At 40.4% G+C, this 26,276-nt stretch overlaps 1 non-coding gene across 1 annotated transcript; it reads left to right on the forward strand.

The window, feature by feature from the left end:
• Positions 1 to 1,560: 1,560 nt before the first annotated feature.
• Positions 1,561 to 1,667, forward strand: LOC131219806 (small nucleolar RNA R71). Its single transcript, XR_009158449.1, has one exon. It is a non-coding gene; the product is annotated as a small nucleolar RNA R71 (small nucleolar RNA).
• The last annotated feature ends 24,609 nt before the right edge of the window (positions 1,668 to 26,276 follow it).

Consider the following 26,276-nt stretch of genomic DNA (forward strand, 5'->3'; position numbering starts at 1 on the left):
TAATGTTGTGAAAATCGTCATCATCCTCTAAGTTTCTGCTATTATTGAAAAAGATGTTTGACTCTAATATCATATTCCCAAAAGACATAGTCATGACACCATTTCTACAATTGATAATTGCGTTTGAAGTGGTAAGGAATGGGCGTCCAAGAATGACAAGAATCTGAGTGCTCATGTTATTGATGGGTTCGGTGTCCAGGATGATGAAATCTACAAGGTAGTAAAATCTATCAACTTGGACTAAAACATCCTCAATTATCCCTCTTGGTACATGAACAGAGCGATCAACAAGTTGTAGTGTGGTTAGGGTGGGTTTTAATTCACCCAAACTTAACTGTTTGTATACCGGGTAGGGAATCAGATTGACGCTCGCTCCTAAGTCAAGAAGTGTGTGATCAATTCGATAGTCCCTGATTACACATGATATGGTTGGGCTACCGGAATCTTTGAATTTCTGTGGCACGTCTTGCTTTAGGATGGCACTCACTTTCTCAATCAACAAGATCTTCTTTTGAATACTCTGCCATCGTTTGGTCATGCATAAGTCTTTTAGGAATTTAGCATATGAAGGTATCTGTTTTACGACATCAAGTAGAGGAATGTTGACTTTTACTTGTTTCAACACCTCTAGGATATCCTGAGAGTTAGAGAGAGGTTTTGGTGTGACCAACCGTTAGAGAAATAGAGCAACTGGCTTTTCTAGAAGTTTTGGTTCTAATTTTTGTGGGGCATCACTAGATCCATCATTGTTGTCCTCTTCTGGTTTTTGAGACTTTTCGGGCCTAACCAGAAGGGTTTTATCAATGATCTTCCCACTCCTAAGAGTGGTGATGGATTTAGCATGCTCCATTTGATTTGAAGAACTGGGATTACTTATCTCATATTGCGGTTTAGGATTAGGGAGCGGTTTTGCAGGAAGCATCCCCCTGTCTATAATCGTCATATGTGAATCCATCTTTTGCATAAAATCTCGCATTGCCTGGGTCAGCTCTTGCATAGAATTTTGAACCGATTCTTCTTAAGGTTTCCCTTGATTTGGATTTTGATTGAAGAAACCTTGAGGGGTAACAGTTTGTCCATTTCTCCAACTAAAGTTTGGATGATTTTTCCAACCAGGATTGTACGTATTAGAGGTTGGTCCATTGAAAGGTCTTTGATAAGTATTTATGGCATTGGATTGTTCATTCAACACTTCTCGAAAGGTAGGTATTGTAGGATAATTTTCAGTTGTATGAATGTTGCAATCACAGATGCATTAACCTTATCCTTCTTTCCTTCCATGGCCTCAAATTTGCTTATGAGCGTAGTCACTTTATACTTGAGATCATCCTCTTCTTGAGATAAAATCCACCTTTCTCCTTAGATTGAGTCAGCCTAGACGTGGTGTTCGATTTTGGGTAATAGTCCCATGATTGTGTTTTTTCAGCAAGACTATCGAGGTAATCCCATACCTTGTTGACATTTTTATTAATGAATTCTCCATTACACATTGTCTCGACCATTTGGTGCATGGAAGATGTCAGTCCATCGTAGAAAAAATTTGTAATGCGCCAAGTTTCAAAGCCTTGTTGTGGGCATGAATAGACCAAATCCTTGAACATTTCCCAACATTGGTAAAATGTTTCATCCTCCTTTTGGGTGAAGTTCATGATTGCTTTTCTAAGGGTAATTGTTTTATGATGTGAAAAAAATTTCTTTATAAATTCCATCTATATATCATTCCATGTGTCAATGGATCTAGGACGCAGTGAATATAACCACGTCTTAGCCTTCTCCTTCAAGGAAAAAGGAAAGAGTTTCAGCCTGACTATGTCCTCAGACACATTTTAAAAATATAAAGTAGTTATGATCTTATCAAACTCTTTCAAATGTAGATATGGTTCTTTAGATTCAAGCCTATGGAACTTAGGAAGGAGTTGGATGACCCCTGGCTTGATGTCCATATGTCCTATATTTTTAGAAAAAATCATGCATGAGGGCGTACTCACCCCCGCTGGTTGTAAATAATCTCGTAAAGGACGAGGCGGGGGTGCTTGATGCACCTCATTCTTATCCTGAAGGTCCTCCACCCTAGGTTGGGGTAGAAGGGGTTGGTTTTCAGCCATCACTTCAATTAACTCAAGGGATTTCGAGTGGTGTCTAGTCCTGCGATAGATAGTCAACCCCTCAACCAATCCTCCTTCAGTCAAAAGACATCGAATGTTGTCATGGGCCCACTTGGGCATGAAACACTGGCAGCCCTCAATCAAATTTGAAACCTAATCCTAAGAAAGGAAAAAATCTAGAAAAAGAAGGTTGGAAAGAAGATACCAAATTGAAGTCCCTAAGTTAAAAACCTACAAAATAAAACAGAATAAGTTAGATTCTAAAAAGAGAAGGACTAAAATTAGAAAATTCTTAAAAAGAAAGATAGAAGTAAACTAGTTTCTAAAAGAAGAAATTCCTAAAAGATAGTGGAAATTTCTAAAATAAATTAGGAAAGTCCTAAACTAGAAAGTAAATTACTAAAAGAGATCTGAAAAATAGAAAGTAGAGAAAAAGCTTACCGAATTACAAATTTCTATCTTAAAAGCCTACAAAATAGGAAGGTTAGTTTCTAAACAAAAAGTCTACAAGTATAAAATTTCTAAAAATAAATTAGGAAACAAAGTTAGATTCTAAAAGAGTTAGAATTAGAAACTTGCAAAAAAAAAAAAAAAAAACAAATCCTAATCTAGAAATAACAAGGAAGAAATTAAGAAAGAAATTACCAATTTAGAAACCTATCTCAAAATCCTACAAAATGGGAAAGTTGGGTTAGTTTCTAAAAAAGGGAAAAACTTTCTAAAATAAATGAAAGCCTAGAAATAGAAAATTTCTTTAAAAAAATAAAATAGAAAGTTAGTTTCTAAAAAAGAAACCTACAATAAGAAAGTTTCTAAAACTAAAATCCTAATTCTAAAAATACAAAAAGTAGAGAAGTTAGAAAGGGTTTACCAAATTAGAAGTTTATGTCGAGATCCTACAAAACGGGAAAATAGATTAGTTTCTAAAAATAGAAAAAATTCTAACCTAAAATTAGAAAATCCTAATCTTAAACTAATCCTAAAACTAGTTAATCTTAGAAAAACGTAACTGTCAATCCCCGGCAATGGTGCCAAAAACTTGTTCACTCCCCAAGTATAGGGTTATTATGTAGTAATAAACTCGGTGAGACCGATGTAGAATTCCAAGGGACTGAAACCTGTACGTTATCTGAAACTAAGTAGAACTAAAACTAGACTAAGATGAAATCTAAATCAAATAAATTTAAGGAGTAATGGTAAAATATTTATCTAAAATTTAAAAAATTCATAGAAAGGAAACTAGGAATTCAGAGGATCCACTTGTAGAGATCAGGGAGATCTTATGCCTGCTTTAAAAACTCAACTGGACTTAGAGTCCCATCCTTATCCAGTTAGAGGGTGTAATCATGAAAATCAAACTGAACTTCCTTTGACCTAGTTTTCAAGAGATGAAAGGTATATGAATTAGAATGGATTCCATCACCAAACCATGCCCAAGAGACAAAGCAAACAATGGAATTAAACTAATTAACAACCAATCATAAGATGTATGAAGGTTAGGAAGGGTACCGTCATCCGACCATGCCCAGGAGATGATGGTGAACAACAGGGCTTCCTGACATCATACTCATCAAAAGGAAAAGGAAATACTCAAGCCATCACAGATCTATTGTAATTTCAGTCACAACAAACCATTAAAAACTAAAGGTATTTCTTTAATATCAAACTAGAATCAAACTTCAGTTCATAATATGAATCTAACCACAGAGATCTCCCATCATACCACAAGCTTCACCTCTTAGCCCTAACTAAGAGGTTTAGCCCGACATGATGAGGCTAGCAATCTCTAAAAGCATAAGGAAAAAAAGAAAATTAAAAACTCAACTCCCTCTGTCTCGCCTCCTCTTGTATTCACGTTTAAGCCCAAAACCGAGATATCCCCCCTGCTCTCCACTCTTTTTCTCTTTATAGCAGCAACCGGTCGGTCAGTGAGAGTCCTCCGCATAAAAAGGCGATGGAGATGGCATGCACAACAACAAATCTGGAAGCTTTCTTGCGCAGCAACCAGTGGAAGTAGGAACGGGGAACTGATCGCGTGATCTGCCCCGTTCAATCTCCATGGGGGTGATCGGTTGCCCCATATGAAGGGTTTGGACGGCTAGGATCATTGGGCCGATCCTAGCCATGGTCGTAGAACGGACACGAAATGTCCGGTTTCAACAGACGCGAGGCCTTCTGCGTAACACATGCAACCGACCCAATTTGTGTTAAATATGGGGTCCCTGATCGTTGCTGGATTGGAAATCCAGTCCGATCATTTTTTTGTCTCGAAAATTAAGCTGGGAAGGGACGGTTTTGGTTGTCCGTTGAAGTGGCCTAGGGAATCCGTGCTTCTGCCATCCGATCAGCGTTTGCTACTTCAAGCACGTGCAATGTTCAAGATACTTAGGCCTTTGATCACTGTACGGTCGGTTTGACCCCCTAGTTTCAATGAACGGATTGGATCATTGAATGGTATGATAGTAGTGGCCCACCGAGCTTTGCCCGGATTTCCCTGTTGTGAATAGAGAAAATAGAAATTTACGTTTTAAGAAATAAGGTCGGTCAAACCGACTTTGACCCAATTGGTTAGTCCAGTGCACAATGGGTGTACACCCGATGTGTACACATGCCACGTGAAGTGGGGTCTACCTTGATGTTTGTGGGAAATCTGATGCATTCGTCCCTTTTCTTATCTCATTTAATGGATAGGTCTCGAGTTTGAAGCATATCTGAATATCAGGTGGGCCTCAGATCAGTAATTATGGGCTAATCTCACTGTTGGACCACTTCCATAGGGATCCAACTACTGAAATTTGACGTGTACGGTTTATTTAGGGTCTTCAGGCCATATATGAAGTTTCGAGCCGAGCAGATGGTGGGAACCCTGTGATCTCTCTTTCTAGACCAATTTCGGGCCACTTGAGCTTTGGTTTCTCGATTTCCTTAGATCTCTAACATGTAAATCCATCGATCTTGGTTCCCTGGAGTCCATCCCTTGCCTTGGTGAATCTTGAGCGCTAAAACCATGCTTTTAATACCCATTTTCAGTTCAAGCTCCTAAATACATCCTGCATCGAAAACACGATTAAAATGGACCATTAAATAGTATTATGTTCGTAACCTAGGTAATAACTGGGGCCTGATATGCAATATTTGACCCTCAACAATGGTGCATGTGTTTCACTAATGCCATCCATTCGTTTAGATGTGGATGTGATCCACCGTGATTTAGATATTTGGGGGGGCCCACCATCCATCTGACGGTGGAGATCCAGCAGCATATGGCTGCTAGAAGGACGCCAGCAAGCCACGTGGGTCCCACATGTACATCAGATCCAGGCCATCCAATTATACATCCCACGAGCAGCAAAGCTGTTGTATTGACCCCTGTAGATGGTGGACCCTACCCTGATGTTCGTGTCTTATATCCAGCCGTGCATCCGTGGGCCACATCGTGATATACATATTTTATCAATGCTACAGAGTAGCAGTGGGACCCACGCACGTGTGGACTCCACATGCATTGAAAAAAAAAACCGTCCATCTGTCCAGCGTCCAGACCTGGACGCTGGAACCTATTTTCAAAAAAAAAAGAGAAAGAAAAGAAAGAAAGATAAAGTAATATAATATAATATTTTATATATATATATATATATATATATATATATATATATATATATATATGTCTGGTGGGCCCCACGTGGGACCCACGTTGATGTAAATACTTTACATCCACACCGTCCATATTTAGACGGTGGTGGGTAGAGCACACCGTAATATATGTGTAATCCACTCCATCCATCCCTTCACCTGGACTGGTGGTCACACGTGTGGACCCGCCTGGTATGTATGTTACATCCAGACCGTCCATCTGGACGATACAAGTGGGACCCACGTAGATGTATGTATTAGATCATTATCGTCCATCCATTTTTCAGGACGGTGGGTCCCCACTGCTGACTGACATCAGCAAATCTTGTGGGCCACCAAACGTATGTGTTTCCTTACCTATCCATCTGTCTTGGACATGGGAACCACTCCACACGTGTCGCACGTGTCGAGGTGGGGCCACCTTAATGTATAAATACTAGATCCACACCGTCCAATGTTAGGGCGGTGGGTCACACTACTGGTTGACGTCAGCAGCCCTGTGGGCCCAGAGTGATGTATTTGTTATCTTATCCATTCAATTGTGGATGTGCAACAGAGTAGCTATTGTGGTACTGCGTCAGCAAATTCTACGGGGCCACACATGATCTATGTATTATATCCCTGCTGCTCAGTAACGTGGGCTCCACACATGTGTGGACCCTACCATATGATGTATGTATTATTTCCTTGTCATTCATCCCACAGGATATGTGGGGCGCACCGCAATGCATTTGTGATCCACACCGTTGATCTATTAGGTGGACCACATTACAGAAAATCATGGAGAATAAACGTCCACCATTGAAGCCCGTTTTGGGGTCATAGAAGTTTTGGATTTGTATGAAATTTGTTTTTTTCTTAAGACAGGTCCCCGTGACCTTATGAACAGACTGGGTGGAAAATAAATGTGATGGTTGGCCCTACCTTGATGTATCTATTTCATACCCACACCTCCAAGGGTGGACAGTGCTATGATGCCCATCTCAATGTATTTATCCTATCCGCAACGTCCATCTGTCTAGGATGGTGGGCCAGATCATGAGGTTGTGTTATATCCAAACCATATATCCATTTGGGCATATGGACAGGTGAGACCCCACCTTGATATATGTGATTCATATCCACAATGTCCGTTTGGACGGGCAGTGTAGGGCACACCGTAATGTAACTATTTCATCCCCGCCGTTCGGCCCACCTTATGATGTATCGTACATTCACACCGCCCATTCACTTGGCCCCCACGTGATGTGCATGTTTAATGTTAGTTGTCCATTTAGTGGGGCCCATTTGAAACATGCAAGGCTCGCCCGTGATATATATATGCGGCCCACCTTGATATATTGGTGGCCCATCCATGAGGCCCACCTTGATGTATTGGTGGCCCAACCTTTAAGGCCCACCTTGATGTAATTGCGGCCCATTTGATGAGGTCCATTGTGATGTGTATTAGGCCTATGTCATGTGGCCCATTGTGATATGTATTAGGCCCATGTCTTGTGGCCCGTTGTGATGTATTTCTAGCCCATTTGGTAAGGCCCGTTGTGATATATTTCCGGCTCATATGCCATGGCCCATTGTGATATATTTCTGACTCATACGATTAGGCCCATGTGATGTATTTGAGGCCCAGGTGCAAGGCCTACCCGTTGTGTATTCGAGGCTTGATGTGATATATATGAGGCCCATCGTGATTGTATGTGAGGCCATGGACCCACTATACGTTTAGCCCTATATGGGCCACTCCTTGGGAGCAATGTTGGTTGAATGTCTACATTGATGGGCAATGATGGTTAGATGTCCACATTGTGACCTTCCCCTAGGCCTTGTTAGGCCGATTCCATTAGTCGAGGCTGATTGTCGAGGCCAACTTCGATTGTCGAAGCTGAATATCAAGGCCAATTGTATAGGCCGATTCTGATTGACATGACCAATTTGCCGATTCTGATTAACGATCGATATCAATTGTCATGGCCGATTGCCGATTAGTGATTGAAAATAATTTTGATAACCGATTGCCGATTCTGATTATCATGATCGATTGCCGATTCTGATTGACATGACCGATTTATCGATTCTGATTATCGATCGATTTCGATTGTCATGGCCGATTATCGATAGCGATTGGGGCCGATTATCATGACCGATTGCCGATTTCGATTACCGATTGCCGATTTTGATTGACGTGACCGATTTATCAATTTCGATTATTGATCGACTCCGATTGTCATGGCTGACTGTCGATTAACGATCGGGGATGATTAGCATGACCGATTGTCAATTCCGATTGACATGACCGATTTGTCGATTTCAATTATTGAGGATAATTCTGATGATTCTGATTATCAAGGCCAATTCGGATTGTTGATACAGATTCCGATTGTCGAGGCTGATTATCAAGGCCGATTTCGATTGTTGAGGCCGATTCCGATTCCGATTGTCGAGGTCAATTATCGAGGCTGATTTCGATTGTCGAGGCCGATTGATGAGGCCCAATGTGATGTATATGCGGCCCGTATTTGAAGCCCATTGTGAAGTGCATTCGGCCCGTGTTTGAGGCCCACTTTGATGTATATGCGGCCCATATTTGAGGCCCGTTGTGATGTGTATTTGGCCTGTGTTTAAGGCCCAATGTGATGTATATGCGGCCTGTATTTGAAGCCCGTTATGATGTGTATTCGGCCCGTGTTTAAGGCCCAATGTGATGTATATGAGGCCTATGTGATGAGACCTATTGTGATGCATTTGAGGGCCAGGCAATGTGGCCCATTGTGATGTATGTTAAGCCCATGTGAAAAGCCCATCGTGATGTGTTAAGCTCTTGAATAAGGCCCATGGCGTTGTATATTTGGCCCTTGTGTGAGGTCATGGGTCCACTATATGTTAGGCTCTATGTGGGTCATTCCTTAGGGCAATGTTGGTTAAATGTTCACATTGTCGAGGCCGATTGTCAAGGCTGATTATTGATACCGATTATGAGTATATGACAGCATAGCATCATGATACATGCCCATATGCATCATCTCCATGATTGTCATGAGATGTGGTTAACCATTGCATATGTCATTCGGCAGGTTGTTATGAGACTCCCTAATAGGGGAGATTGTCTTACATGAGCGCACTGTATGCATAGGATTGATGCATAACTGAATTGTATACTCATGTATCTTGTAGTATATGCTGAGTGTACAGTATGCCCTAGCAACATCAGGGTCGTGGCCTCCACAGGCATATCGTGGATGCCCAAATGAGACACCAAAAATATTTGGTTCTAGCATATGGGCACCATAGATGTCCTTGGGTGAAAATTCTTAAACCTCCATAGCCAAGAGACGCCCCAACGTCGAGACCAAGTGGATATATATGAGCGCATGAGGGCCGTATACCAGTAGGTCACGTCTCCCACTATGTCATGGTCGGTTAGGAGGGGGTGTGACCTTACCTGCCTGAGTGAGGGGGCAATATCTAGGTTGAGTCTGACCAGCTTGAGGAATGGGTCCACTATCGATGAGCCAGGCCCGATGTTGGTAGGCGGATAGTGAGGTCTCTTCCACTTACCTAGTTGTGCGCTCGAATAGGGGCGGCAAGTTGGCTAGAGTGTAATAGACCCCGGTGATGATCCTAGAGAGGAACCGTACTGATATGTGCACTTATTGAGCAGGAGTTACATACTCATTCATTCATTCATTCACTATCCACTCGGGTTGGTGGTGCATAACTATTTGTTACGTGTACCTTCACAATGACCAGGATTTTAGTTTGGGCACACGACTAAACTAAGATCAGGAGTTTACCACATTGTGTCGGACTATCCAAATTTAGGTATGGGACTAGTTTGGATAGAAGTCCCTTCTGTTGGACCCCGTAGCCTACGATACTACATATTAACATCCCGACTTCACACTCCAACTTGGTCATTTCATTCACATCGCATATTGCATTACATCCGCAGGCATATGACATTTTGGGTTGCTATGTTTCTACACTTATATGGCCTAGATGGACCTAGCAGGATTTACATATTGTATTGTATCTTCGGCATCTGATATTTGGCTCTCTATGACTCCTTATTTGCATTGCTGATTTGTATTGCATACTCTGATATTGTAGGATTTATAGACTTGTAGTATTTTCACTTACTCTGATATCGTATGATTCATGATCTTGCCAGAATTTTGATATTGTATGATTATGGTATCGTGTTGAATACTTGGCACTTACCTTGTGCACACACTTTCATCACCCACTAAGCTTTTTATAAGCTTATACATGATAGATGCGTGCAGGTGGCGTTAACTTGAAGCAGTGTTGAGCATGAAGCTTGCAGCGGTCTTCTGGAGCTTTGATTTTTAACATATGTATTTCCCAGCATTGTATTCAAATGTTTATATTAGTGGATATGTGATGATGACGTTGCCTTTGTGATTCGGGTATACTTGTGGTTATGCTTATTATGAGTTAAGCGTACATTGGAAAATCCTCCTTGTAGGATCCCATGATCGGAATCTGGCGTATGGACGCTAGGAGTCGAGAATGGGGTACTACGGAGGGTGTCGGTACCGGATTTGGCAATCAGGATTCCAATGAATCTGATTTTTGAATTTAGGGCGTGACAGAAGTTGGTATCGGAGTATAACTTGTACCTAAAGATAACATCACATATCTGTTGATAGCTACCCTGCACTCTATGATTATTGAGAACTTAGAACGGTTAGATCCCCGAGTTTGAATAACTTAGAGATTTTCTGATATAGCTTCCTACCGTTGAGATTATGAGGCTGCATTGTATTTCAGCTTCAATCATCTCTGATCCAGAGTCCGAGGTTCAGTAGGATCACCATAGTATTGATGATGCGTCTTAGGAGGGCGAGGTTAAGATTAGAGAGCGCTATCTTCATCCTTTTGTAGATTGATTGAGCCTTGACATTTATAATAGACGATGTTTCCTCTTCTCTTGTCTGTTTTGTAAATTTTGAAGACCAAATTTTTATTAGGTGGGGAGAGTTGTAAGGCCCGTATTCTATATCGTACCATTCCGTAGACTTCTGCGGTCGTCCTGGTTCAATTCTGGCGACCCGCGATCTGTTATCTGTGTTTACGCGCGATCCTAAGTCATGTCCGGTATATCTGAGTCGGCTCGACCAGAGACTTGTACTCTTGCGACCGCGCCATCGCCGCGGTTCCGACGCCGCGTCTCTTGCGCCAAGGTGATACCCTAGCCAAGAGATGTGAGCCCACATTTGGTTCGAGGAAAATACTGCGCGTTGTAATTCCGAGAGAATCTCTACGAAATGTCCCATCAATCACCTTACACGTCAAGTATAACATCCCATTTCCAAGTACCAACACCCATGCCTAAAGTCAACTCTCTCCCTTACATGTCAAGTACACATCACCCCATCACTCACATCTCCCATCTCTCTCTCTCTCTTACAACAATCTCTCTCTCATCTCTCTCTCTCCCTCATTTTCTCCAAGCAACCCATGTCCATGGCTTCCATGGGGGAGAAGCTAGTATGGCCCACTTCCTATCTCCCATCCCCACCATCCAAAGTCCATCTCAACCGCTAAATCCACCACTCGGAGCTCTAGATCGTGTTGGTGGAAGAAGGAAGAGGAGATCAAAGGTGGGTGATTTTTGTATGATTTTGATGATTTTAGGGCCCACTTGTGGTGGGACCCATATTGATGTATGTTTTGTATCTAGGAGGGGCCCATAGTAGCGGGGTCCCTCCCATTTTCACCGCTCTCTCTCTCTCTCTCTCTCTCTCTCTCTCTCTCTCTCTCTCTCTCTCTCTCTTTTTCTATTATGATGAGGACGATATGGGTGTGGTCCACTTGATCCATGCAGTACAACCATGTGGACCCGGCCATGGTGCATGTGTTTCACCAATGTCATCCATTCATTTGGATGTGGATGTGATCCACCGTGATTTAGATATTTGGGGGGGTGGGGAGTGCCACCATCCATCTGACGGTGGAGATCCAGCAGCATACGGCTGCTAGAAGGACGCCAGCAAGCCACGTGGGTCCCACATGTACATCGGATCTACGCCATCCAATTGTGCATCCCACGAGCAGCATAGCTGCTGTACTGACCCGGACCCTACTTTGATGTACGTGTCTTATATCCAGCCGTGCATCCATGGGCCACATCGTGATATACATATTTTATCAATGCTGCAGAGTAGCTGTGGGACCCACGCATGTGTGGACTCCACATGCATTGAAAATATAAAAAAAAACCATCCATCTGTCCAGCATCCATGTCTGGACGCTGGAACCAATTTTCAAAAAGAAAAAGAGAAAGAAAAGAAAAAAAGAAAAAGTAATATAATATAATATTATATTTTATATATAAGTGTATATATATATATATATATATATATATATATATATATATATATATGTCTGGTGGGCCCCACGTGGGACCCACCTTGATGTAAGTACTTTACATCCACACCGTCCGTATTTGGACGGTGGTGGGTAGAGCACACCGTAATATATGTGTAATCCACTCCGTCCATCCATTCACCTGGACCGGTGTCCACACATGTGGACCCACCTGGTATGTATGTTACATCCAGACCGTCCATCTGGACGATACAGGTGGGACCCACATAGATGTATGTATTAGATCCCCACCGTCCATCCATTTTTCAGGACGGTGGGTCCCCACTACTGACTGACATCAACAAATCTTGTGGGGGCACCAGACGTATGTGTTTCCTCACCTGTCCATCTGTCTTGGATGTGGGAACCACTACACACATGTCGCATGTGTGGAGGTCGGGCCACCTTGATGTACAAATACTAGATCCACACCGTCCAATGTTAGGGCGGTGGGTCACACTACTAGTTGATGTCAGCAGCCCTGTGGGCCCAGCATGATGTATTTGTTATCCTTTCTGTTCATCTGGGGACGTGCAACAGAGCAACTGCTGTGGTACTGCCGTCAGCAAATTCTGTGGGGCCACACATGATCTATGTATTATATCCATGCTGCTCAGTAACGTGGGCTCCACACACGTGTGGACCCCACCATATGATGTATGTATTATTTCCTTGTCATCCATCTGACAGGATATGTGGGGCGCACCACAATGCATTTGTTATCCACACCGTCGATCTATTAGGTGGACCACGGTACAGAAAACCGTGGTGATTAAATGTCCACCATTGAAACCCGTTTTGGGGTTATAGAAGTTTTGGATTTGTATAAAATTTGTTTTTTTCTTAAGACAAGTCCACGTGACCTTATGAATAGACCGGATGAAAAATAAATGTGATGGTGGGCCCTACCTTGATGTGTCTATTTCATACCCACACCTCCAAGGGTGGACAGTGTTGTGATGCCCATCTCGATGCATTTATCCTATCCGCACCGTCCATCTGTCCAGGACGGTGGGCCGGATCATGAGGTAGTGTTATATCCAAACCGCCTATCCGTTTGGGCATGTGGACAGGTGGGACCCCACCTTGATATATGTGATTCATATCCACACCGTCCATTTGGACGGGCAGTGTAGAGCACACCGTAATGTAATTGTTTCATCCTCGCCGTTTGGCCCACCTTGTGATGTATCGTACATTCACACCACCCATTCACTTGGCCCCCACGTGATGTGCATGTTTAATGCTAGTTGTCCATCTAGTGAGGCCCATTTGGAACGTGCAAGGCCCACCCGTGATGTATATATGCGGCCCACCTTGATATATTGGTGGCCCATCTATGAGGCCCACCTTGGTGCAATTGTGGCCCATTTAATGGGGCCCATTATGATGCGTATTAGGCCCACGTCATGTGGCCCATTGTGATATGTACTAGGCCCATGTCTTGTGGGTTATTGTGATGTGTTTCTGGCCCATTTGGTAAGGCCCGTTGTGATATATTTCCGTCCCATATATTTTCAGCCCATACGATTAGGCCCATGTGATGTATTGAAGGCCTAGGTGCAAGGCCCACCCGTTGTGTATTTGAGGCCTAATGTGATATATATGAGGCCCATCGTGATTGTATGTGAGGCCATGGATCCATTATACGTTTGGCCCTATATGGGCCACTCCTTGGGAGCAATGTTGGTTGAATGTCCACATTGATGGGCAATGATGGTTAGATGTCCACATTGTGACCTTCCCTTAGGCCTTGTTAGGCCGATTCCGTTAGTCGATGCTGATTGTCGAGGCCGACTTCGATTATCGAGGCTGAATATCAAGGCTGATTCAGATTGACGTGACCGATTTGCCGATTCCGATTATCGATCGATTTTGATTGTCGTGGTCGATTGCCGATTAGCGATCGAGACCGATTTTCATAAACGATTGCCGATTCTAATTATCATGATCGATTGCCAATTCTGATTGACGTGACCGATTTGTTGATTCTGATTATCGATCGATTTCGATTGTCATGGCCAATTGTCGATTAGGGATCGGGGCCGATTATCATGACCGACTGCCAATTCCGATGACCGATTGCCGATTCTGATTAACATGACCGATTTGTCAATTCTGATTATCGATCGATTCTAATTGTCATGACCGATTGCTGATTAGCGATCGAGGCTGATTATCATGACCAATTGCCGATTTCGATGACCGATTGCCGATTCCGATTGACGTGAGCAATTTGTCAATTTCGATTATCGAGGTCGATTCCGATTGTCGATACAGATTCTAATTGTCAAGGCTGATTATTGAAGCCGATTCCCATTGTCGAGGCTGATTCTGATTCCGATTGTCGAGGTCAATTATCAAGGTTGATTTCGATTGTCAAGGCCGATTCACGAGGCCTAATGTGATGTATATACGGCCCATATTTGAAGCCCACTATGAACTGCATTCGGCCCGTGTTTAAGGCCCACTGTGATGTATATGCCGCCCGTATTTGAGGCTCGTTGTGATGTGTATTTAGCCCGTGTTTGGGGCCCAATGTGATGTATATGCGGCCCGTATTTGAGGCGTTGTGATGTGTATTCAGCCCATGTTTTAGGCCAAATGTGATGTATATGAGGCCTATGTGATGAGGCCCATTGTGATGCATTTGAGAGCCAGATGATGTAGCCCATTGTGATGTATGTTAGGCCCATGTGAAAGGCCCATCGTGATGTGTTAAGCTCTTGAGTAAGGCCTATGGTGTTGTATATTTGGCCCTTATGTGAGGCTATGGGTCCACTATATGTTAGGCTTTATGTGGACCATTCGTTGGGGCAATGTTGGTTAAATGTCTACATTGTCGAGGCCGATTACTGATACCGATTATGAGTATATGACAACATAACATCATGATACATGCCCATACGCATCATCTCCATGATTGTTATGAGATGTGGTTGACCATTGCATATGTCATTCGACAGGTTGTTATGAGACTCCCTGATAGGCAAAGATTGTCTTACATGAGCACACGGTATGCGTAGGATTGATGCATAATTGAATTGTATACTCATGCATCTTGCATTGTATGCTAAGAGTACTGTACGCCCTAGTAACATCAGGGTCGTAGCCTCCACAAGCATATCGTGGATGGCCAAATGGGACACCAAAAATATTTGGTTCTAGCATATGGGCGCCATAGATGTCCCTGGGTAAAAATCCTTAAACCTCCATGGCCAAGAGACGCCCCAACATCGAGACCCAGTGGATATATATGAGCGCATGAGGGTCGTATACCAGTAGGTCGCGTCTCCCACTATGTCATGGTCGGTTGGGAGGGGGTGTGACCTTACCCGCCTGAGTGAGGGGGCAATATCTAGGTTGAGTCTGACCAGCTTGAGGAATGAGTCCGCTATCGATGAGCCAGGCTCGATGTTGGCAGGCGGATAGTGAGGCCTCTTCCACTTACCCAGTTGTGCTCTCGGATAGGGGTGACAAGTTGGCGTAAAGTGTAATAGACCCCGGTGATGATCCTAGAGAGGAACCGTACTGATATGTGCACTTATTAAGCAGGAGTTGCATATTCATTCATTCTTTCATTCACTATCCACTCAGGCTGGTGGTGCATAACTATTTGTTATGTGTACCTTCACAATGGCCAGGATTTCGGTTCGGACGCGCGACTAACCTGAGATCAGGAGTTTACTACATTGTGTCGGACTATCCAAATTTAGGTATGTGACTAGTTTGAATGGAAGTCCCTTGTAGTGGACCCCGTAGCCTATGATACTATGTACTAACATCCCGACTTCACACTCTAGCTTGGTCATTTCATTCGCATCGCAGATTGCAATACATCTGCAGGCATATGGCATTTTGGGTTGCTATGTTTCTACACTTATATGGCTTAGACGAACTTAGCAGGATTTACATATTGCATTGTATCCTCGACATCTGATATTTGGCTCTCTATGACTCCTTATTTACATAGTTGATTTGTATTGCGTACTCTGATATTGTATGATTTATAGACTTGCAGTATTTCCGCTTACTCTGATATCATATGATTCATAATCTTGCCAGAATTTCGATATTGTATGATTATGGTATCGTATTGAATACTTGGCACTTACCTTGTGCACACACTTTCACCACCCACTAAGCCTTTTATAAGCTTATGTACGATAGATGCGTGCAGGTGGCGTTAGGTTGAAGCAGCGTTGAGCATGGAGCGTACAACGGTCTTATGGAGCTTTGATTTTTAACATGTGTATTTTCCTTTCAGCATTATATTCAAATGTTTATATTAGTGGATATGTGATGATGACGTTGCCTTTATGATTTGGGTATACTTGTGGTTATGCTTATTATGAGTTAAGCGTACATTGAAAAATCCTCCCTATAGGATCTCAGGATTGAAATCTGGCGTATGGACACTAGGAGCCGAGAATATGGTACTACGGAAGCTGTCGGCACTAGATTCGGCAATTAGGATTCCAGTGAATCCAATTTTCAAATTTGGGGCGTGACAACATGTGTGAAGGCCTATAAATACCTCACTCCCCTCTAATTTAGACAATAACAAAAGATCAAAGCCCTCTAAGAAGAAGAAGATCTCTGAAATACCTCTTAACAGGTACTTTGGAGGAGAAGAGAAGAGAAGGAAGAAGAATGGATTTAATCCATTGTGCAGGCCCATGTTGTTATGTAGGGATTGGTGTAAAGAGGCTGAGATTTTGCCAAAATCGATAGATCTTCACAAGTATACGAGTGTTTATCATATTATCCAGTATTCTTTCATAAGAAACCTTCATTTAAGATGAATTGGAAGAGAATGAAATATATTCAAATATGCACAACACTTCTCTTGCTGAGATAATATTCATTACAAGCTGAAATACTGTCGAAATTAATATTTAAACTTATTTAATACATGTATTTTGTATACATTATCTTAAAATAAAGGGATGAAAGGATGTAAATGAATTCAGAATGAATGAATGAAATATATTTCTATGATTGTTCTCTCTATCTTTTATTCGTTATCATCAAATAAGATATTCCCCAAATCAAATACATTCCTTTCTTGTTGAAACAATGTTGATTTAATTACATCTCTTTTACATAAAAAAAAATTTGAAAGGATGAGTTGTAGATGTTCTAGAGGTGGGGTGGATTGGACAATACCAAATATTTCGATATAATGCAGAATAAATAAACAATTACTCTCAATTGCTTAGAGTATTGAAATCTTGATTTCAAATAGTTCGTAGGACAACCTTAACAAAAGGATTTAGGCAGGATAACCTTATTTCACGACGTCTTTGAGATCAAAACATCAAACTTAGCAAGAGACAATCAATACAAATAAAGCAATAAATAAATTAATATTCACCACCACTACTCAAGGAGTTATAGTGGTTTGGTGCTTAACCCCATACCTACTCCACTCCCAAAATTACTATGCTCATAATTTTGGCTTTCAGTATTTCAAGGTTTTCACAGGTTCACCTTAAGAACCTTATGCAGTTCTTATAATTTTCACGAGCTATCACAACAAAACTCACTTTGTGATTTTCACGAGCTCACCAAAAAACAAGCCGCTGAGATTTCCGGGTTATCTCAGAAAAACCAAAATGACAATAAATTAAAGTACAGTACTCATATTCTGATGTCGATTCGAAGACGTAACTGTAGCGTGATTGGAGCGACCTTCTTTCTTAGGATATTGCTGAAGTCGTATATGTGTTCAACCTAAAAAGAATAAAGGGATCTAATGTATTTTAAATAAACAAAACCATAATGCTGCAAATTCAATTCTCTAATTCTCAAGTAAAGTATGGATTACTTTATTGAAAATGATTAAAACTAACTTGAGAAAAGATAATAAAATAAGCTAAATTAATATAAGATTTACTACACAAATAGCTTAAGATGGCCTTGACTTTCGCTCATTGCTTGAGAATATTGCTCAAAAAAATTTGTATTGTAAATGAATGAGAAAAGGCCACTATTTATAGCCAAAGGTCTTAGAAGTTCGGCTGGCCTAATTTTCAGTTTGGCTAGCCGAATCTCCCTGAGATCTGAAAATCTAATTTTGCTGGAAACTTGACTGAACACTTCGGGCTGACAGAACTGATAGGTTGGGTTAGCCGAACTTGACGCAAAAAATCATTATCTTTCTATATACTTGCTCAAAATGTGTTGGGTTAGCCAAAGGTAGTTAGGTTGGCCGAACCTGAAGTTGGGCTGGCATAACTTTGTGTATTTAACTTAAAATTATGTTCATTATGATACCATGTGAAATACACCTAACCTAGGGTCATTTTAAGGTTATACCACCTGATGATTGACACATATAGATGCTTCAAACTTCAAACCAAGCCAATTTAAAGCTTGCGATGATGAGTCTTCCCTTGAGATGTTGATTCAGTCTTTACGTAGTCTTTGTGAGTCGTCGAAGAACATCTTCATGAGTGATTGTAATCCATTCGGGACTAAAAATTTGACAATCCTAAATGTGCTTAAATATATGCACTTATAATCTCCCCCTTTGTCAATTTCGTGACAAAACACAATCATACACAACTCATCATACAACATTACAACATCTTACAAACTCATCATACTAAAATGTGCTCTAATTCAAATGAATATCCAATTTTTACTACACCTATAATATCATATATTGAGGTTCTTACTTGATGCTCCCCCTTAGAATATGTATTAGTAACTCCACTTGAGTACTTAATCAAAGATATATATATATATATATATATGGAAATGGTTCTATGTGGTCGAGCTCATGGGAACTTCCCATAAGGTCGAGTTGCATATCATATCAGAGAGAGAAAAAAAATCATATCATATCATATCATGCATCAAATAAAATATATCCCTAGATATCATAATCTCTCCCTCTTTTTGTCAGAAGTTGACAAAGAAAGAAATATACCAAAAGATGTATAATAGAAGGCATAAATATCAAGCATAATGTTATAAAGATTAATGATAAAATCATCCAAATGAATAAAGACAAATATCCAAGTAGGAGTGCGGCAAATCTAAGGAGTAATAAAGAGCTATTACAAACCATAAAATGTATAATCATTCTGATTCAGTGGAGGATGGTGCAAGAATCTCAAGATCATTAATTCTTAAATTCATGTTAAAGCGATGAAAGTAATTTTTGACGTACTTCATGTGTTGTTTTTTAGTTTGATGGAGTAATTCCTAGGATACTTGTAAAGCGCCCACCTTCTTCTGTAAACTCTCCAACCTATCAGCAATTTGAGAAGGCTAGAAATCAGAATCATTTACGTCTCCTAACTCATCCAAATCAACAAAAATTTCAACTATATTGAGTTCGTCTTCATGAGCTTCTTCCTCCTGATTGCCTAGTTGCTCAGGACGTGAGTTTAACTGCATCATATTCAAGTTTGCATTTCTAAATGGAAGTTTGGATTCCAGTGCTTCGATTTTGGGAATTTAAACATTAAAGTGCAAAGTAAGGGAAGTCATGAAGAATGAAAAAGGAATGGAGCCATGATGTGGATGGAGGCGATATTGAATGATCAGGAAGGAAATCAAAGATGGAAGACAAATATGAATACCGGATGCAAGAGCATGCAAGACACACATCATGAAGGGAGTAAGGTTGATCTTATTCCTTGTCCTGGGATAAACATTAGTGTGAAGATGCGATGTAGAACATGGTATTTTGGAAGTAAATTATAAGTGGGATGAGAGTTACCGGACCGTCATTTGGTGTAAAAACCACATAACACCTAAGTAAGAGAATTTCTTTTTGAATTATTCATATCGTCAGAATGAGTAAGAATAGGAACCCCATCATCCGCCATGTCAATGTCTATAACAGACGAAATGATGGAGGGTGTTACAGTGATAGTTTCTTCCATAAATTGAATATTAAATGTTAAGTTATCAGAAGAAACTTCATTAATGGATGCATACATCCCTTGCGCAATGGACTGGTAAGTCGCCCCGCCCCACTTCAAAATTTTCTCCCATCTTACCTCGGAGAGGATTTCAAAGATGCCATATTGAACGATGTGATCAAGATTAACCGATCTCTCAATAATAATGCACCGAGAGCAAAATTCCCGAACATTCTCCGGATAATCCTCAGGTGCGCGTATGGTCTGCACAACCCGAGTAAAGCGGGATGAGGAACCGAAATGAGGGGTCTACAAATGGTGCGTTTGTATCTCGGTTCCACAGAAGAAAATGTGCAAGGAATAGGACAATGGGGGATGGGTTTGAGAAGATTAGATTTTATAGGAAACCCACTAAAAAGGAATATCTAGATTCAAGTTAAATGTAAAATACTTAAATAAAATCCAACAGAGAACTTAAATCTAGAAGGAAAATGTAAATAAACCATTTACAAAGAAGCTAGGGTGATGGATTTGGTTAAAGGAAGCACCGTCTAACTGAGGAAGAAGAAGTGAAAATGAGGTAATTCGGGGTTTGTCCCCCTCTTTTACCCATTTCACGCACAATTCGACTAACCCAAGCATGTGCTCGGCTGGCCAAATTGGTCGGTCAGCTATGGGCTGGCCGAACAACCCCAAAAATTTTGCATTTTTGTAATTTTTCTATTATGCAAATATTAATAAAAATGCAATAAATAAAAAATTAATTAAAGATAAAATAATTAATTAATGCAACATAATCCAATGTTATGTTTTAAATTAGGGAATCTGACGCCATCTAGGGGTTTTGTCAGAATATCTGCAAGCTGCTTCTCAATATGAATGTATTGAAGCATAATAGTCTTGTCTTCAACTAACTCTCAAATATAATGATATCATAAGTCGATGTATTTTGTGTAAGAATGTTGAATATGATTTTTATAAATGTTTATTGCATTGGTATTTGTTGAGTGTCAAATATTGCATATTCTCCCTATTTATATCTTGGTTTTATGAACATGATAATGCTTAATGGGTATATTTTATACATGTTTGTATTGCAAAGTGAATCTAAGAGCTTGGATTAAAAGCATGTTAAAAGCATGGGTTTGATGCTCTAGAATCACCAAAACAAAGGATGGATCTTAGAAGACTATAATCGAAGAATTCACATGCCAAAGATCCAAGGAAACCAAGTGAGGAATGAAGAGAATCGAAGATTTGAAGTGAAGAAAAGGAATATGCGTGAAATTCGACTAGCCCAAGAAACTTCATCTCGAACTCCAGTGACATTATCTTTTAAATTCGCACAAATCTTAATTAGTCGAAGATGACTCTTGACCAGTTGAAGATTTATCTTGAAAAGTTGAAGGTAATGCAGATTTTGTGCGGACTACGTAAATTTGAGGTAGTTTCTAAACTTTTCCAACTCGGTGCGAAAGTTGAAGTTCCCCAACTATAAATAGGAGTTCCTAGGATGCTCCAAAGCATCTTCTAGGGTTTGAGGAGTGGAGAAAAAGGGTGTAGAGCCACCGCCAAGAGTTTTTCTTCTTCTTCTTCCTTAATTGTTTTTATGTTTTCTTTAAGAATTCTTAGTTTAATCATGTGTATGGTTGGCTAAACCTCTTAGTTAGGGCTAAGAGGTGAAGTTTGTAGTGTGATTAAGATGATTACTCTGCTTTAATTCATGTTTATATTGAACTTCATTGATTTCTAGTTGATTTTAAGGAATATTTTTAGTTCTCAATGGTTTATTGTGACTCAAATTATAGTAGAGCCTGCGATAGCTTTGAATATCTTTTTTTCCTAATTGAGATTGTTGGATTGGTAAATCCTGTTATTTTTCATCATCTCCTGGGCATGGTTAGGTGATGGAATCCCTTCCAATATTTAGAATTCTCCTTCATTGAGGCTAGATCAATGAGAAGTTCAGAGATTTGACCATCTCTTTCTCCAATTGGATAAGATAAGACTCTAATTCCAGTTGGATCTCTTGAATCATGTAAGGTAGCATCCTAATAGTGACAAGTGGATCCTTGGCACCTTAGTTCCCATCTTTAAATTCAGAAGTTTCAATTACATCATCCACAATTTGTAACACCCCGAAAATCAACACCCGAGTATAGAGACCTCGATCCCGAGTTTCTAGGTGTTAACTAAATAAAATGTACGTGTGACATCGTTCATATTCACATAAGCAATCAGTATCACAATTCAAATTAGCAGACCCAAAGCGAGGTAAAGATAATAAAGATAAATAAATATGGGGCTAACAGTAACAATAAAATTTAAATATGATGTCCGCCCAAATGAGGATTATACAAAATATAATATACATACCAAAATAATTAAAGTGCAAGTTTTTGGTTTGGTCCAATCCTCTAAAACACAACGTCGGTGGTGCAAGCCACTCTAAGCCTATCTATCTAAAATCTCAATAGTACCTACATAGATAATATCGTTTGGTTGGTGTTTTAAAATACCGTCCTAGAGTGGGAGTGATTGATCAACTCAGTGGTTCCATTAACATTAAGTTACGTAAGCTATCAAATCCACATGCACAATTAATGAAAAGCAAATTAAGCATAGAGTTCCTAGATACTCTTGTTAATGCACATGCATGGTATTATGATATGATGCATGCCCTCACCATCCAACACTCCCTCAAGCGACACCATCTATATGTTCGAATATAACCAACACTCTATCAATGTGACCTCGACTACTGAGTCACCAACCCATGCTAATACAATGCCATGAATATTCATGTCAGCTAAGTATTTAATTAAGTTCGTTCATCCGACAAGATTGGGGAAGTTGAAACACCTCCATTAAATCAATGGCCTTATCGAGATCACTTAGCCCAGGGAGGCTGTAACGACTCTAAGCCTGCAATCTATGATCCAAATTTAGGTATCATCTATCTGTCTCACAAATTAATAATTTTAAAGGTAAGGCACAATACCCAAAGGTATGAAGATTAACTCGGTATGGGTCATCACCCAAATACCCAGTATAATCACTCAGTTTTGAGCTGTGGGTTTGTCACATAACTAAATCACCACAAGGAAGGGCTCATCACCCAATTCAATTCATACTCGAGTTGTTCAAATGGTACGTTAGCATGGAACCATCGATCGGGTAGTTTAACGGGGGCTGACGGGGGCCATTCGAACAAGCACCTATCATCTCATGTCCTCATTGGTCATTAAAGGGAGGCTCGTTACCCCAGCGTAGGCCAATAGCACGATCACAATATCTCATTCCACCATGCCCAGCTCCCGAGACTTGATTGCTCACTAGTCACTACGAGGAGGCTCGTCACCCTAGAGTAGGCTGACTGCTCGAACACAATGTTCAAATCCACCATGCCTGACTCATGAGTCTTAGTGGGATCGTATCACTAATAGTTATCACCAGGCCTCTCAAAGGTATGAGGTGCTTCAGATTCAGGCAAGTGTGACCATACATGGTGAACATACATGGTTGGCCAACTAGTGAACTAATTTGACTGACTTAAGCGAACTACAATACAACCGGTACTGAGTGTAAGCATCCCGTGTAGTCCAACTACTGTCGGTTGTCCGTCTTCAGCCTGAATCGATCGAATTGGCACTAGGCAGCCGATCCAGTAAGGTTGCCCTTGCAAATCTTTCTGATTTTTCTGGCCAACCCAATTACATTAGACTAAAATTCTATAGCATGCCAAAAACAATTCTACTCAAGAATAAGCAACCAAATTCAACAGTACCTAAGGATATTCTAACTAATATGGGCAAACAAAAGGCATGCATGAAATGGCCAAGCTATATGTCCTAGAGGGGGGGGGGGGGGGGGGGTGAATAAGACTATACCAAATTAAAAATAAATATAGTGGAATATGAAATAAAGAATAGATAGCAATCACAGAATAGGAATGGAAAGCAACTAAAATAGAGAAATAGAAACACAAATTGTTCTAAGGACAACCTTACACCAAAAACCAAAGTTTATGGTAGGACAACCTTATTTCTAGAACAAATAGAGAAATAGAAGTACAACGTAATAAAGAGATAGCAAAAATATAATGTTGTAATGTAAATCTAAATTATTACAACATTCCCCACTATGCTTGAAATGTAGAAATTACAACATTCACATCCACACATACATTTCACAATTCTGAATGATAAAAGATAGGAAATATAAATCACACATCCACAACACAAAGAATTATAGTGGTTTGCCTGTGTGTTCACCAACTGTTAAACAACAGCCACACAGAATGCTACTCCACTCCTAATATCCTCACATAGGGGATATTAACGTTCACTATCAAATAGGTTTTCACATGTTCACCCAAAACCTTCACAATTGTGTCTTTTTCAAAGGGCTTACACAATTTAAAAACCTTCACTTCTGAGTTTTCTAGCTCTCCTCAGATAACTAACAACTTTGAGATTTTTCTAGCTTAACCTCAAACAAAACCAAACAATGTAAATTACACAAATTGTAAAATACCTGATTTTCTCCTTCGTTGTAGTAGCCTAGAAGAACCAAGTCGGAGTAGAGATTTGAATGTTAAAGTTCAATGTTCAATACTCACTTTATAATGGTTCTAGGTTCTAATAGATTTTAAATTAAAACAAAAGGGCTAGCTCTAATTGATTTTGATTCCAGAAAAAGGAAAACAACAATTCCTCCTTTCAGATTAGATTGGAATGTAAAAAACAAAATCAATTAAGAAAGCTAAAGAAAGAGAATATTAAATATGCACACTTAGCTTATATGGAGCACTGACTTATCTCTCAGAAGACCGAATTAATTTGGCTTAAAGTTCATCTTTTATTCTGAGATTCATGCTCTATTTATAGGTGACCAAATCACACCTTTGACTGGTCTAAGGACCTCTACGACAGATCGTAGAACCAACAGATATTTGAAAAATTCAGGCACGATAAGATTTGGCAGTTTTACGACTGGTCGTAGGTGGTCTACCACTGGTCGTGGGTCTCCTACGACTGGTTGTAGATTCACATGATTGGTCGAAGCAGGTCGATTTTCAGCACTGTACATTGAGTCGTAGCTCTATGACAGGTCGAAGATGCAGTCGACATTGTTCCTACGACTGGTCGAACAGTCCCCAGGACTAGTCGAAACCTAACAGAAAATTTTTGATTTTTGTAACAAACTTACGACTGATCCAGGAATTTCTTAGACAGGTCGAAACAGTGCTAGGACTAGTCAAACAAAGTCCAAGACTAGTCTTAGAACAAACCAAACTCACTTATAGGAAACATATGAATTATGTATCCAAAATGACCTACTTTAAAGGTCAACCTAAGGTCAGTCATACCTCAGGAGTGAAGTAAGGACATTGAAACTTTAGAGACAAGTGACCTTTGAAAGTAATGGAGCTTGAAGTCTTGATGTCGTTTAAACTTGAGAGCTCTTTGAGATATTGAGATTGAACTTGAAAGCTTCTTGAGATCTTGTCGAACAATCTCAACTTTCTTGAGTCTTGACTTATGAACAGTGCTTGTTAATTAAAGTTGATCTTGAGTAAAGCATTGTTCTTCACAGATGCAAGCTTCATAACAGTGTCTTTGGCACCACAAATTTGACAATACAAAGGGCTATAAACTATGGCACTTACAATGCAAGTGCGTTGGTTAGCAAGCATTCATCTACGTAGTATCTCAATCATCAATTGGCACTGATTAGCACATATACATCCATGCGTAACCAATAGTAACTAGCACTGGTTAGCACGCATCCATCTACGCACTACACAATTATAAATCGACACTAATTATCATGCATAGGCCCATACATTACCAAAATCAATAATCAACATTGGTTAGCATGCATCCGTCTACGCATTCATAAATCAACACTAACTATCATACATTCATTTATTCACTACATAAACCATTAATTGCAGCATGAGTTTGATAATTGGTAACCTAAGAGTAATGGTCTGCACCTAGAAGTGATTCATCGATTGTTAGTATTGCCCCTAGGGTTAGGGTTCGTTGATTACCGTGTCAGTGCCCTCTGTTGTGTTGTTGGGTTGTTTCCTTTCAAGGGCCCACTTCCAAAGGAGAAAAATATTCATATGATAGTTCTATGTATAGGCATCAACAATCAAAATTTGGTTCTCATTATCATGCATGCACAAGTATTTGTGAATGCCCAAACAGTGCTTAGGAGAGATGTGCAATAAAAATGTGCAGAAATGACCCTTGGCCAT

The sequence above is a fragment of the Magnolia sinica genome, chromosome 11, assembly GCF_029962835.1.
Source record: "Magnolia sinica isolate HGM2019 chromosome 11, MsV1, whole genome shotgun sequence".
NCBI lineage: Eukaryota > Viridiplantae > Streptophyta > Magnoliopsida > Magnoliales > Magnoliaceae > Magnolia > Magnolia sinica.